General features: G+C 54.4%; 1 protein-coding gene across 15 annotated transcripts in view; it reads left to right on the top strand.

The window, feature by feature from the left end:
* Window positions 1–12,903, top strand: part of LOC102165127 (uncharacterized) — a 44,679-nt gene that overhangs the window by 24,310 nt on the left and 7,466 nt on the right. For 2 of the 15 annotated variants that reach the window (XR_014827696.1, XR_301479.4), the window contains exon 1: window positions 336–436. The exons of 9 other annotated variants lie outside the window; for them this stretch is intronic. The gene's annotated coding sequence lies outside the window, so the exon portion shown is untranslated. Of the gene's footprint in view, window positions 1–335; window positions 437–2,167; window positions 2,279–12,813; window positions 12,873–12,903 lie in introns of those variants that run through there. 4 more of the 15 variants (XR_014827692.1, XR_014827697.1, XR_014827700.1 and 1 more) reach the window with 4 other exon arrangements.

The raw sequence follows: 12,903 nt of genomic DNA, 5'->3' as shown, positions 1-12,903 counted from the left end.
GATGGGCCACAGCTGGTGAGGGCAGGGCCAGGACCCGGTGCAGGCGGTGTGGCCCCCACGGACTGAGCAGCCCAGGAGGGCCTGTGGCAGGGGAAGTAGGTTCCTGTTGTGTAGATGCCCCTCTCTGATGAGCAGGAGGTCTTGGGGTGATGACAACGCAGTGAGAACTGGCCTTGAGCTGCTGGAGAGTCTGGAGGTGGTGGCAGGAAATGGGACCAGAAGGGGCGCCAGCCTCAGGCTCTGGGAGGAAAAGGAAAGCAGATGGAGGAGGAAGACCATGTAAGGGAGTCCTGGGGCCGCCGCAAGGGGTACTGGGGACCGGGTGAGAAGGACGGGAAGTGAGTCTGCCCCGGCCCTGGACCCTCATCGTGTCCCGGATCAGCTTTCCACAAGCCGTCTGAGCCTGTTTGCACCTCTCGCCAGGGTGAGCACAGAGGTAAGGCTGCCAATGGGGTGGTTTGTTCACGTTCAGACTTTCCCCGTAGACCAGTGCTGCCCAGTATGGGTAATATGAGCCTCTTATGTAATTTTTAATTTTAATTTTCTAGTAGCTGCTTAAAAAAAGCAGCAGCTGAAGTTAATTTAAATGTTTTATTTAACCCATTCTACTCCAAAAACCACTTTTACATGTACTCATTACCGAGGGTTTTTTTTAAAGTTTTTTTCCACACTAAGTCTTCAACATCCAGCACGTCCTTTACACTTAAGGTTTGGACGAGCTGCATTTAAGTGCTTAATAGCTACGTGTGGCTATTGCATCGAACAGCTCAGCTCTAGACTGTAAACTCCACAAGAGTCCGGACCATGACTGTACTCACCTTTGTTATCTGTGAGGTCTGGCATGTAATGGAGACTCAGGGAATGTTTGTTGAATGACTGTCTGACTGACTGGCTGAATGAATGAATGAATCAATGTCTGAGGCCTTGTTAGATCAAAAGCCAATTTCCCTCAGGGGCCAGGGAGGAATCTAGAAATAAGTTCCAGTCCCACCTCCGTGTCTAGTGCTCAACGTGACCTTAAGTGGGTCCCTCACCTCTCGAGCCTCAGTTTCTGCGTCCAAGCAATGGGTTGGACTGTGCGATTTTTTTCCCCCCCCAGGCTCTCCATAGAGTTTCTCAAGGGGAGCCCACTTGCCCCTTTGCAGCTCCCTTCCCTGAGCCAGGCCCTTCCCTGAGTCAGGCAGAGAAGGTCCCTGCTCCCTCCACGCCCTCACCCTGACCTCCCTCCTCCTGTGTGTGAGAAAGGCCATCTCAAGACAGGCCTCCAGGTGACCATCTGTGCAGAGCAGAGCTGAGCCCTAGAGGGGGAAACCAAGGCAGAGCTCCTGCCACACAGTGGCCACATAGGGAGCAAGGTCAAGGTGGGCACTGAGGCGTGAACCACCCCCCAGCTGCCACTGTGGCTGCTGTGACTCACATCTCTTCAGACCTGAGAAGAGACCCAGGCAGGCTTATCCCCTTGATTCTGCAGGGAAGGAAAAGGGAAGACAAGACATGTGTCGAGACACAGTGAGCAGCGCAGAGCTGGGCCTTTGTTTCTCTCATCTGAAAAATGGGCGCAAAACCTGCCTTCATCTCATGAAACATCAGTGCCTCAAATCCAGGCTCTGCTACTTAACAGCCTTGTGATCTTGGGCCAGACCTCACGGCTCCTCTGATAAGAATACCAGCCTCACAGGGCTGCCGAGCCAATGAAAGGCCTTAACATACATAAAGCGCTCAGACAAGGGCCGGGCGCATGCTAAGAGCCACACGCGGGATAGATTCTGTTGTTAACCTTCGCCGTGGGGTTTTTCTGCAGTTCCAATGAGGCCAGGGGTGACCAGGGTTTGCAAACCATAAAAGTCTCTCAGGAGAGGCAAGCATTTCTGGGCTGCAAAGGACAGTGCAAAACTGTAAAACACGTTGTGACTTGCAAAGCGTTTTGTAAATGTTACCGCATTAAGGAGGCTATTGTGGATTAGCTTTTTATAATCCGAAAAGCACTTCAGAATCATAAAGCACTTTAGAGGCCGTGGAGCTCTTTGTAAGGGCTTTCTAGACTGTTGAGTGCTGTGAAGTCCGAGACAGTGGCCTTTCAAAGACATGGGCAAGAAGCAGGGTGGGAGTGGGTAGGGAGAGGAAGCAGAGCCAGAGGATAAAAACGGCAGCCGTCGCCCTCTGGGCCGTTACCGCCCATGCCAGCCGGTGCAGAGAAATTCCAGCATATCTGCAGATTCCTGCCATTCTGTTCAGAGGCCAGGGAGGCCTCTGTGCGTTGCTGACTCAGCCAAACGGGGTGAGTTCTGCAGGAATTGGCCTCATCTTCCTTGCCTTCATGCTTTGTCTTTTTCCTTTTTCTACCACAGAGCCAGCGAGGCGAGTGTACCCTTTAAAGATGTCCCCATGGGTGACTGGGGAGGTGGGGGGGCTCCGGGGCTGCCTGTGACCTTGCTCGGAGGCCCAGCTGTGGGCCTGGGCTGGAGGGCCTGTTGCCCCATTGCTGGCAGAGCAGCGGGGCTTCAAGGGCTGGGGAGGGGTTCAAGCTGCTTCCTTCCAGCCTGCTTTGCAGAGCCAAGGCCTGGGCTGTGAAGTTCCTGGGTTCCCATCCCAGCACTGCCATCTGTGACCTTGGGCAAGCCCTCCCACTTCTCCAAGCCAGAGGACCTCGGCGGGAATGCTGTTACTCCCCTTTGTGCGTGGTCCCCTGGTGGCCTGGTGTGATGCGGTTTTGTCCCTTCTTTTATCTGCAGGCCTTCTCATACAAGAGAAGAAGAAGGGGAGACAGCTTCTACAGGCTAGGGTGATGGGCATGGGTTTTCAAATCAAATTTCAGTTCAAATCCTGGCCCTGCAGCAGAGCAGCTGTGTGTCCTTAGGGATGTCACGGCACCTCTCTGAGCCTCCATTTCCTCGTCTATAGTGATAGTTGCTACCTCATAAAAAATTGGTGAGGATTCAGAGACGTGTGTGGCATGCAGTGCGCAAAAATCCAGGACATGAGACCTGCTCAATCCACAGGGACTCTGATGTCCCTCTCCAAATTATTCTGTGCTCTGTAACGCCACACAGCTGTCCTTCCCATGCCTCCTCACACTTGCAATTACTTGGTAAAAGCCTGCCTTCCCAAGTTACCCCGAGGGCAGCTGGGCCCTCTGGATCCAGCCGGAGGCTCCCATTCAGGGGCTTTCTGCAGAGAAACCCTTTTTTCCCAGCTCTTTCTCCTTCTAGTCCTTGGGCTGCATGGTTGTGACCTCAAAGTGAAACCCAGCTCCTCTCTGAGCCCCTCACACAAACCATGCATGAGCAATGCACCCCTCGCTCTAGATTTCATAGATGAAGGAGGGTCTGCCCTGCAGCCATGCAGGCCAGTTGAATGGAGGCTCCTGGAACCCCTGCCCAGCTCCAGCCACCCTGCCCCTGAGCTCAACCCAGGCTCTCTCCCTACTGCTCAACCTTCTTCTCTTCCTATCCTTCCTTTTCAGAAGTAAGACATTAACAGTGCCCATTTGCCTCCTGCAGTAGAATTCATTTTTCTGAACAAAGCCAGAAAATTCCCAGGAGTTGTGATGCAAGTTTCTCTGGTTGCATGCACCAGTGCATAGGTTCCTTCAGGGCCAGGACTGTGCCCCTCGGTCCCTGCTGCATCCCCAGCACTCAGCCTGGCGTTTGGCCCTGTAAACATGTGCTAAGTGAATAAACTAGTGGGATGGGCTGCTGAGCAGGGGAGAAGTGAAGCTGCCTGTGTGCTTGTCCAGTGCCTGTCTCTCTCGGAGGCCAGTTCAGTGACAAGGGGACTCACTCATGTAGGAAGAGGCTGAAGGGACGTTGTCCACTCCAGCACATCCTTGCTGGGTCAGGGCCATGTGAGTGTTAGTTAGCACGTGGGGTCTTTTTCTAGGGTCTCATGCGTCCCCATTAGTGATTCCGTCTTCCAAGGGGCACTAGGGAGTGACAAAGAAACAGGGCCACGGTCCCAGGCCAGCCGTACATCGGAATTCCCTGGAAAGCTTTTTTATTGGTGGTGGGGGTAGGGGTGGGGGTAGGGAAGTGTTATGACGGCAGCATGCAGAAGTTCCTGGGCCAGGAATCAAACCCGCGCCATAGCAGTCACCTGAGCTACTGCAGTGACAACGCCAGATCCTGAATCCACTGCACTGCAAGTGAACTGCTCTTCTTGAGTTTCTGATTCAGGTGATCCATATGGGGCCCAATGATTGATTTCTTTAAAATCCTAGTTGGTTCAAATATACACCACTGAGACAGAGAGGGGGTGAATTTTAGAAGCAAATGGTCTATGAATGTCGTGGGGTTTCCACATGGATCAGGCAGGCTGGAGGCTGGTGTCCAGGGGGAGGGCCTGGGAGGAAGGCACGTGGGCTTTGGAGTCAATGGAGGCCTGGGTTCAGATCCCCAGTTCTACCCCGTTCCAGCCCTGTGGCCTCGGGCAAGTCACTTCACCCATCTAAGCTCCTCCGTTATTTTATTTTTTTTGTCTTTTTGCCATTTCTAGGGCCACTCCCTCGACACATGGAGGTTCCCAGTCTAGGGGTCTAATCGGAGCTCTAGCCACTGGCCTACACCAGAGCAACAGCAACGCAGGATCCGAGCTGTGTCTGCAGCCTACACCACAGCTCACGGCAATACCAGATCCTTAACCCACTGAGCAAGGCCAGGGATTGAACCCGCAACTTCATGGTTCCTAGTCGGATTCATTAATCACTGAGCCACGACGGGAACTCCTAAGCTTCTCCATTAATTGGCAATCAGCATTCCTGCTGCTCAGGCTGTTGGGATCAATCAGTAAGAGAATGTCATCTCTAATTACTTGGCATGAGGGGGCCCGGCTTGGAGCCAGAGCGCCATGAAGTGTGGTTCTCTTGGATTCCTGAACGAGCTCTGGGGCACGAGGGGAGGACAAGGTGGCCCCAAGACTGGCCTAAGTACCTGATGGAGGAGCACTGGTCTGGGAGAAAGGATGTGTGGCCTGTCCTAGTTCTGGCCCATCATGCTGTGTGCCTTTGGCCAAATCACTCAACCTCTCTGAGCCTCAGTTTCCTCATCTGTAAATAGAGATCCAGGGATCTGTACATCTCATCGCAACTCTATTCAGTGACCCTGGGCTGGTAATTGGCCAGAGTGGGAGTATTTACACCAGAGAAATCAGCAAACATTACAAATCAGGACTCCATGGCCCCACCCCCACCAGTCAGTTTACCAGCACATCAGTGGGACTCAGATAACCCTAATTCACAGTTGTTGGGAGACTCTGCAAGCTAGTGCCCATTGAGCCCTTAGCGCAGCACCTGGGCACTAATACATGCTCATTAAACACTGAACATTTATCACCCATCCCTTTGTCTGTGGCCTGGTCTAAGATGATTTCATCTGTCATCCCATAGAGCTTTAACAAGCCTAGGAAATTGCTACAGGAGGAAATTCAGGCTCTGACAGGGTTGCTGACTTTAAATGCAATTCAATTTTGCAGGCCTACTAGGTGCTAAGTTTATACTTATATATCCATCTCATTTCAGCCTCACAACCCCCTTTTTCTCATTACAGTTGAGGAAACAAAGGCCCAGAATGGGCAAGTGACCTGCCCAAGGTAACACAGGGAGCCCAAGTGTCCTCCCCCCGCCCCAGTTGCAGCCCCTTCTGGACCAGGGCAAGCCGTGCTGTATGATCTCTCTGGCTCTTTCCAGCTCTGACATCCTCAGTATTTAAATCAGCACATGAATATTTCACAAGCATCCCCGGTGCAAATAACCCCCTGCCTGGTTATGTCAGGCTGCGGCCCCAGTTGCTAGGCCGAGGCGCTCCCGCTCTCCACGAGACGGGCAATTCTGAGAGGCCTCCCAGCAGCAGCCAAGGAATCGATAGCCTTTAAATAAGTAATTAGGGGAGCCGAAGACGTCGGCACATCCAGGAGTGAGCAGGGGAACATAAATTCATGACTCCCAGGCTCACTGGGCAAGGGCCTGGTTCTGTTTCTCGGTCAAGAAATGTGACAGCGCCTGGGGGCAATGATGGTGGAGGAAGTGCAGGGAAGAATAAGACGAAAACAACACGAGCTGGCATTTATCAAGCACTTCCTAGGTGTCGGGCTTGGTCTCATTAATGCTAGTAACCACGTTCTAAAAACTTCGAGGTTCAGAGAGGGTGAGCCAGTTACCCGGGGCCACACAGCTAGGAAGTGGCAGAGGTCACAGGCCTTGCCTGACTTCAAAGCAGGATGTCTCAACCTAGCTGCTATTGACATTTGGGGCTGGTTAATTTGTGGGGGGTGGGGGGTGGGGGGTTGCTGTCCTGGGCGTTATAAGATGCTTAGCAGCCCCGGCTTCTACCCTCTAGGTGTCAGTGGCACACCCTCCCCACTTGTGACAACCCCAAATATGTCCAGGCCTTGTCAAAAGTCCCCTGGGAGGCAAAATTGCCCCCAGCAGGGAGCCAGTGTTGTAGAGTCTGTTTTCACTTTCCTGTCCTCTGTTTCTGGTGGCTTTTAGGATAAGGATCAAAATCTTCTCCCAACCTAGAGAGGTAAATCTGGAGCTGAAGCTGGCTCCGGTACAATGTCAGCTTGTTTATTCACTGGTTGTGTGACCTGAGACACACACCCTCTCTGTGCTCAGTTTCCCTAGCTGTAAAACGCCCCACCCCCAACCCCCAGCCCCCAAATAAGGTCATCATGAGGTTTACAGACGTTCGTACCACATGCAAAGCATGCAGAGCAGTGTGGGCCGTGGTTAGCATCCAGGGGCCTTTGTGACTAAGTCCCAACCCGAGGCTACAGCCTCACGGGTGTTACGCTCCCCAAGAAAGGGGTGAAGGGCCATCGCAGGTGCCCGGGAAGCAATCATCTGCCGTTTTTCCCGTCCTCCTGCACCACCATCACCCCCCCACCACCACCAGCCCCGCAGAAGTCGCAGAAAACAGCCAACAAGGGTGGCCGCTGAGTCCCACGGGGATCACAAGGTTATAAGAACAAAGGCTGCCACTTCCTCTCTCCCTGCGGTGCTGCCTGTGTGTGGACACCATCTGATGAGAATGTAATTCCTTTTATGATCCAGGAAGGTATAAAAACGCATATAAACAACCACATGTCATCACTGGAGTTGGCCATCACATTTTTATTGGTCTACAGCGTGTGTTTTTGTTAGCCTGACGTCTGTTAGAAACCAGGTTCTGAAACACTGTCCTCGTTTGGGTGCTGGAGACAAATAGTATCCAGAAGCCATTCCCAGGCCTGGTCTCAGGGAAACAGTCCCCAGAGCAGGAGGGTGTGTGTGTGTGTGTGTGTGTGTGTGTGTGTGTGTGTGTGTGTGTGTGTGTGTGTGTGTGTGTGTGTGTGTGTGTGTGTGTGCATGTGCGTGCACGCTTGCTCCTCCCTGGAGGTTCCCTGGTCCAGGCTCAGTGGAGGAATCGGAGGCCCAGGGCAGGGCAGTGCTCTGTCCAGGATCATGGGACTGCTTGGTTTAGCACCATTTTCTGAGCATGTCAGGGAGCCCCAGCTGCTGCCGGAGCCAGCCCCCCAGTCTCGGGGGTGCCACGGAGCTGTCCTTCTAGCTTGTGTGGCAGAGAGCATGGTGGATGATGGGTGGATGGGCCTCCCTGCTTCGTGTGGCTCCACCCTCCCCTAAAGCCTCAGAATCTTCTGCTTCCAGCTGAATGGGGGAAGGATCCGGAGGCTCGCAAGGTTTTATGGATTTTTATGGAGATGTTTGGGTAGGGCCTGGAAGTGGCTCAGCCACATCTGTCCACATCCCTCAGCGGATCACTAGGTCAGGGTCGATACCAAACTGCAAGGGAGGCTAGGAAATGTAGCCCAGCTGGGTGCCTGCGAGGAAGACAAGGCAGACTGGTCTCAGTGCCCAGCCCCGAGCTGGAAGCTGCCTGGGCAGAGATGCTGAGATGGAGATGCAGGCCCATCAGTTTGAGGTTCCCAATAAGGGCTGGTCTAGCACATTATCAATCGCTAGAAGCCCATGACTCCTCTCTAGAGAGACCTCACCCCAGGATAAGCCTAAGCCTCCCGGGGTCCTTGCTACCTCGTGCCAAGTGGTGTCAGCCACCCTTGTTTCTAAAGGGTTGCAGAGAAGTGGGGAGGCTGGGTTCATTTCCTGAAAGGCCCTATTCTCTGCCTCAGGCCAGCAGAATTTCCTTTCAGGGGGAGGCAGGGGCCTCTCTCCCCAGGGTTACCTGTCGCCTCACACCCCCACAGGGCTGGGCTCTCAACAAAACAGCCTGGAGGGAGGACCAGCACCTCAGTTCACACACACACACACACACACACACACACACACACACTCACGCATACACACAAATGCGCCCATGCACACACACATCTCAGAACCAGCTATAGCCGACATCTGCCGCTTTGGTTAACGAGTATCTGTTTGGGGGATCCCAAGGTCTGTTTGGAGGACCCCCCTCCCACCACAGACACAGACTGCAGCACGTATTCTGCACCCCCACCAACTAGAATGTGGACATGGGGCCTAAAGTGTGGCCAACTGGACACGCCCTCCTGGGACTTCCACTCCATAGGGTGACACAGAGGCCTGGCATCCATCAGACCTTTAAAGGGCGCTGCAGCTGAAGGGCACCTCTCCAGCTGCCAGCAGGGGCCATGGTGACCAGCTGGCAGGTGGCGGGCTCTGGCGTGGCACCTTGGCTGGGCCTTCACGCTCGGGTTCCCGTCAAGCCTGTTTCTCCAGTCCCCTGTCAACTGCCTGCGCCACCTGAAGCTCTCCCAGACGCCTCTTTCAGGTGAGCCCCGCCTCCTGCAGCCTTGGCCTTGCACCTGCTCACCCACCCCCTCCCGCCAAGGATTTCCTTGGCTGCCGGCTTCAGCCGGGCTGTCCCAGACCCCAGGCAAGTCTGACAGCTTCCGCCCTCCAGGGAAAGGCCAGGGTTCCCACCTCTTTCCTCCAGGGGATTCTGCAGCAAATTTCAAATTAAGTTGCGTTTTCACACTCCTGCAGAGTTCAGCGTTCTCAGGAGGGCTGTGGTAGAACCAAGGTAATTGGCATTCTTAGTAATCCCATGTGCACCTCAAAGCATTCTTCTGAAAAGAAGCCCACCCTCCACTTGATGCCCAAGGGGTCCAGGACAGCAGGACCCCTCTGGATTGTAGCCCCCAGGCTGTTGGTGCCAGGATTCCTTACTCAACAACATGGGCCCTTTGCCTGATGACAGCCCCCCTGGCTTGACCCATCCTCCCTTCACTGTTTCTTCCGGAAAAAGATCCCTACTTTCTTTGGGGGGCCAGCTCCTCTCTCCACCCTACAGAAGTAGGTGGGCCCTGTAGGAGTTTTCACATTGTCACATGCCCTCACTCTCTCAGTTCAGCCAATTCAGGAGGAGTGGGCTCCTGACCCAAACCTGGCCAATCAGCTCCTTCTCTGTGGTGGTGGTGGTTGTTGTTTTAAACTGGAACTAGGAGTTCCCATTGCGGCTCAGAGGATTAAGAACTCGACATAGTGTCTATGAGGACACAGGTGTGATCCCTGGCCTCACTCAGTGGGTTAAGGATCCAGTGTTGCTGTGAGCTGCGCTGTAGGCCACAGCTGTGGCTCGGAGCTGGCATTCCTGAGGCTGTGGCATAGGCTGGCAGTTGTAGCTCCAATTTGATCCCTGGCCCAGGCACTTCCATATGCCACAGGTGTGGCCGTAAAAAGAAAAAAGAAAAAGAAAAACCTGGAACAGGGTGGGGGACAGTTACACCCACTCTGGTGGGGACTCTCGATCTAAGAGTAGGTATGTTTTCACAAAGCAGAGAAGCCAATTTGAGTAGGAGAGGAAAGCTGAAGAGAGAGGCAGAAGTAAGGAGGAAAAGAAGAGGGTAGGCACTGGGGGAGGGGAGGCAGCTGGCAGCATCCTAGCCCCTGGGCCAGCTGTGGCCCTGCCCCCTCCCCGACAGTCCAGTTAGTCGCTGCCTCCCTGAGCACTGCCCCTTTTGCCTTAGCTAGATGGAAATGGAGTTTGTCACCGTCTGTCCTGTTCCCACCGAATCCCCAGGGTCTGCCCCAAGCCTAGCACAGAGCAGGAGTGGCGTCAGCACCTGTCAATGAAGGAAGGAAGGAAAGAATGGACACACACAAAAGAAGAATGTCTATGGAGTTCCCATTGTGGCACAGTGGTTAACGAATCTGACTAGGAACCATGAGGTTGCGGGTTCGGTCCCTGGCCTTGCTCAGTGGGTTAAGGATCCGGCGTTGCCGTGAGCTGCGGTGTAGGTTGCAGACATGGCTCGGATCCTGCATTGCTGTGGCTCTGGCATAGGCCGGTGGCTACAGCTCCGATTAGATCCATAGCCTGGGAACCTCCACATGCTGGGGAAGCGGCCCTAGAAAAGACCAAAAAAAAAAAAAAAAAAAGAATGTCCAGGCTGCAGAGGGGAGAGGGCTTAACTCTACCTGGGGAGATGTCAGGAACTGCCTGGGGTGGGAGGTGGTATTTGAAACGGGAGTTGAGGGGTGAATAGGAGTTTTTCTGGGGGATGATTGTGGGGGAAGAGGCTAGAGAGGACAACAGGGACTAGGTTGAAGGAGGATTAACTCTCAGACAAAAAATTAGGACTCCTACAAATAGGGGCCCATCTAGGGCTGAATCCTAAGTGTCCCTGATGATGCCAGAGCTGTACCTGAGTGTTATCCATGTGAGAGTCTTGGCGCCCCTAAGCTCCCCTTGTGCCCCTGCTTCTAGAGGCCCTGCTATTAGGAAAACTGGGTTCTCCCACCCACCCTACAACACTCCTACGGCTGCCCTCCAGGGGTCCCTGAGAAGCCCCCTAGATGCAGAAGACCGGCCCCTTTAGGTCCTGATCCTCCCTGACTTCTGGGTGGCTTTCCACATTCTGCCCTTGACGCCTTCCTGCCCCCTCCCCCGCAGCTCCTTCTCTGCCCCCCTCGGGGTCTCCTCTTACTGAGCCTATGGCCCTTCCTTAAATGTCAGTGGCCTCCTAGTGCCTGTTACTCGTTCCCTCCTCGCTCTGCAGTCGCCCTGGACACTCTCATCCATTCGTGGGGCTTTGAGGACCCTTAGCGTGGGGGACTCCCGAGGATCCCCCTCCCATCAGCTCCAGACTCAAGCATCCAGTGACTGGACCTTCTCCTCCAGGCTGTTGGGCAGGCCCCTCGGACTCAGACACCTCCTGAATCGGACACATGGTCCCCCGGCTCCCACTGCTGTTTGTCCCCACAGTCTTATTTGTGCAGCACTCCCCGTTTACCTGCAGGTTCCTGTCCCCACAGAAGAGAAGGAAGGAGGCTGCAGGAGAGCAGGACTGAGTGCACAGACTCTGGTCACACGGCTTGATTAGGACTGGGGACCAGGCAGTGTTGCTCACCTCCGCCCCCAGGCAGGCCTCCCGGGGCTGGGGCAGTAAATGTTGACCTGATCGATTTCCACCACGCTCGCAAGTAGCGGTCAGCTACTGACCACACTGTCAATTATTCAGGCTCCCTGGGACTCCAGTGAGAGCGACGACAGTTTAACTAAAACACGGTTCTGCTGTCCTCACACCTCCGACTTGCCCTCAGAGGCCTGGGCAGGGCGGGCTGGCCAGCCCAGGGCTCCTCCCCAGCCCTCACTCCCTCCCCTACCCAGACGTCTGTCCAGGAGTTGCCAGCTTCCCATCTTCCCAGGCCAAGGCCTGGAGGGCAGAACTGGGATGGGGGCAGGATGTGACCTGAGGCACATCTCAGTTCTGCTCTGTGCCACATAGATTCTCCTTGTAACCAGAGGCAGGTGATCTGGGAGGCATAGCTGTCCATGGGGACAGAGCCGGGCCATCAAGGAGAAATCATTTTAAACTTGCTTTAAAATTTGCAAAACTCTCAATGACGTCCATCATCATGTGGGGACCAGATGGTACATAAATAAAAATGCATGCGTTGGGAGTTCCCATCGTGGCTCAGAAGTAATGAACCCGACTAGTATCCACAAGGACAAGGGTTGGATCCCTGGGCTCGCTCAGTGGGTTAAGGATCTGGCGTTGCTGTGAGCTGTGGTGTCAGATCCTGCATTGCTGTGGCTGTGGTGTAGGCCGGCAGCTGTAGCTCCGATTTGACCCCTAGCCTGGGAACCTCTGTATGCGGTGGTTGTGGCCCTAAAAAGCGAAAAAAAAAAAAAAAAAAAAAGCATTCATTGGATAGTCGTTTACTGAACAAGCCAGGCACTTTACTAGGGGCTCCAGGGAGAGGCAAGAATATCAATTCAGCCCCGCCCTCAAGTCTTAGTAGTGAACACTAGTGATACTGGGACTTACAATGCGTTAGGGAAGGTTCCAGACACGCGGCCGTCTTCAGAACATAGTACTGTCATAACCACCCAGGAGGTGGCTGCTGGAAGAGTTTTTACAGGGGAGGAAAGAGTTTACAGACAAGCGCAGAGACGTACAGCCCGAGGTCACACGGCCTGCGCAAGCGGCGGAGGCAGAAGCTGAGCCCAGTTTCAAGGCCTCTGACCAAAGTTGTATGAGGGGCTTTGGTCAAGGTTAGGCTGCTGATCATCTAAATAATGATCTAATGACCGAGCCGTGGAGGAGCGACCAGAACTAAGCGATCCCTGTGCGGGGGAGGGGTGACTTGTCCGAGAAGCCTTTCTAGATGGGTCCTTAGAGCTAAGAAGTTCCGGAAGGGGAGTTTGATGGGGGAAGATTCCAAGGGAGGGGGGAACCAACCTTCCGCGTAGGGAGCTCTGCCAGAGTGGAGGTGGGTCGCGGGGCACCGCCCCACCCCCCGGGACACCCTCAGGGCAGCGGACAGTGCGGGCCAATAGCTGTGCGGCAGCCGCCCCTGACCACACCCACTTCCTCTTTGTCCGCCGGCTGTATGTTTAGATCGCTTACCTCCCTTTGACACCGGTGGGCTGGCAGGATCTGGGTCTCCCTGGGTAATTTTTTATAGTCTCCCACCCCACGCGG

Source organism: Sus scrofa, chromosome 1, assembly GCF_054392235.1.
Source record: "Sus scrofa isolate SSC_HxYL_T2T_F1_AM1 chromosome 1, Sscrofa_HxYL_maternal_Yorkshire_Landrace_v2.0, whole genome shotgun sequence".
Taxonomy (NCBI): domain Eukaryota; kingdom Metazoa; phylum Chordata; class Mammalia; order Artiodactyla; family Suidae; genus Sus; species Sus scrofa.
This window is presented reverse-complemented; position numbering and strand designations above follow the sequence as displayed.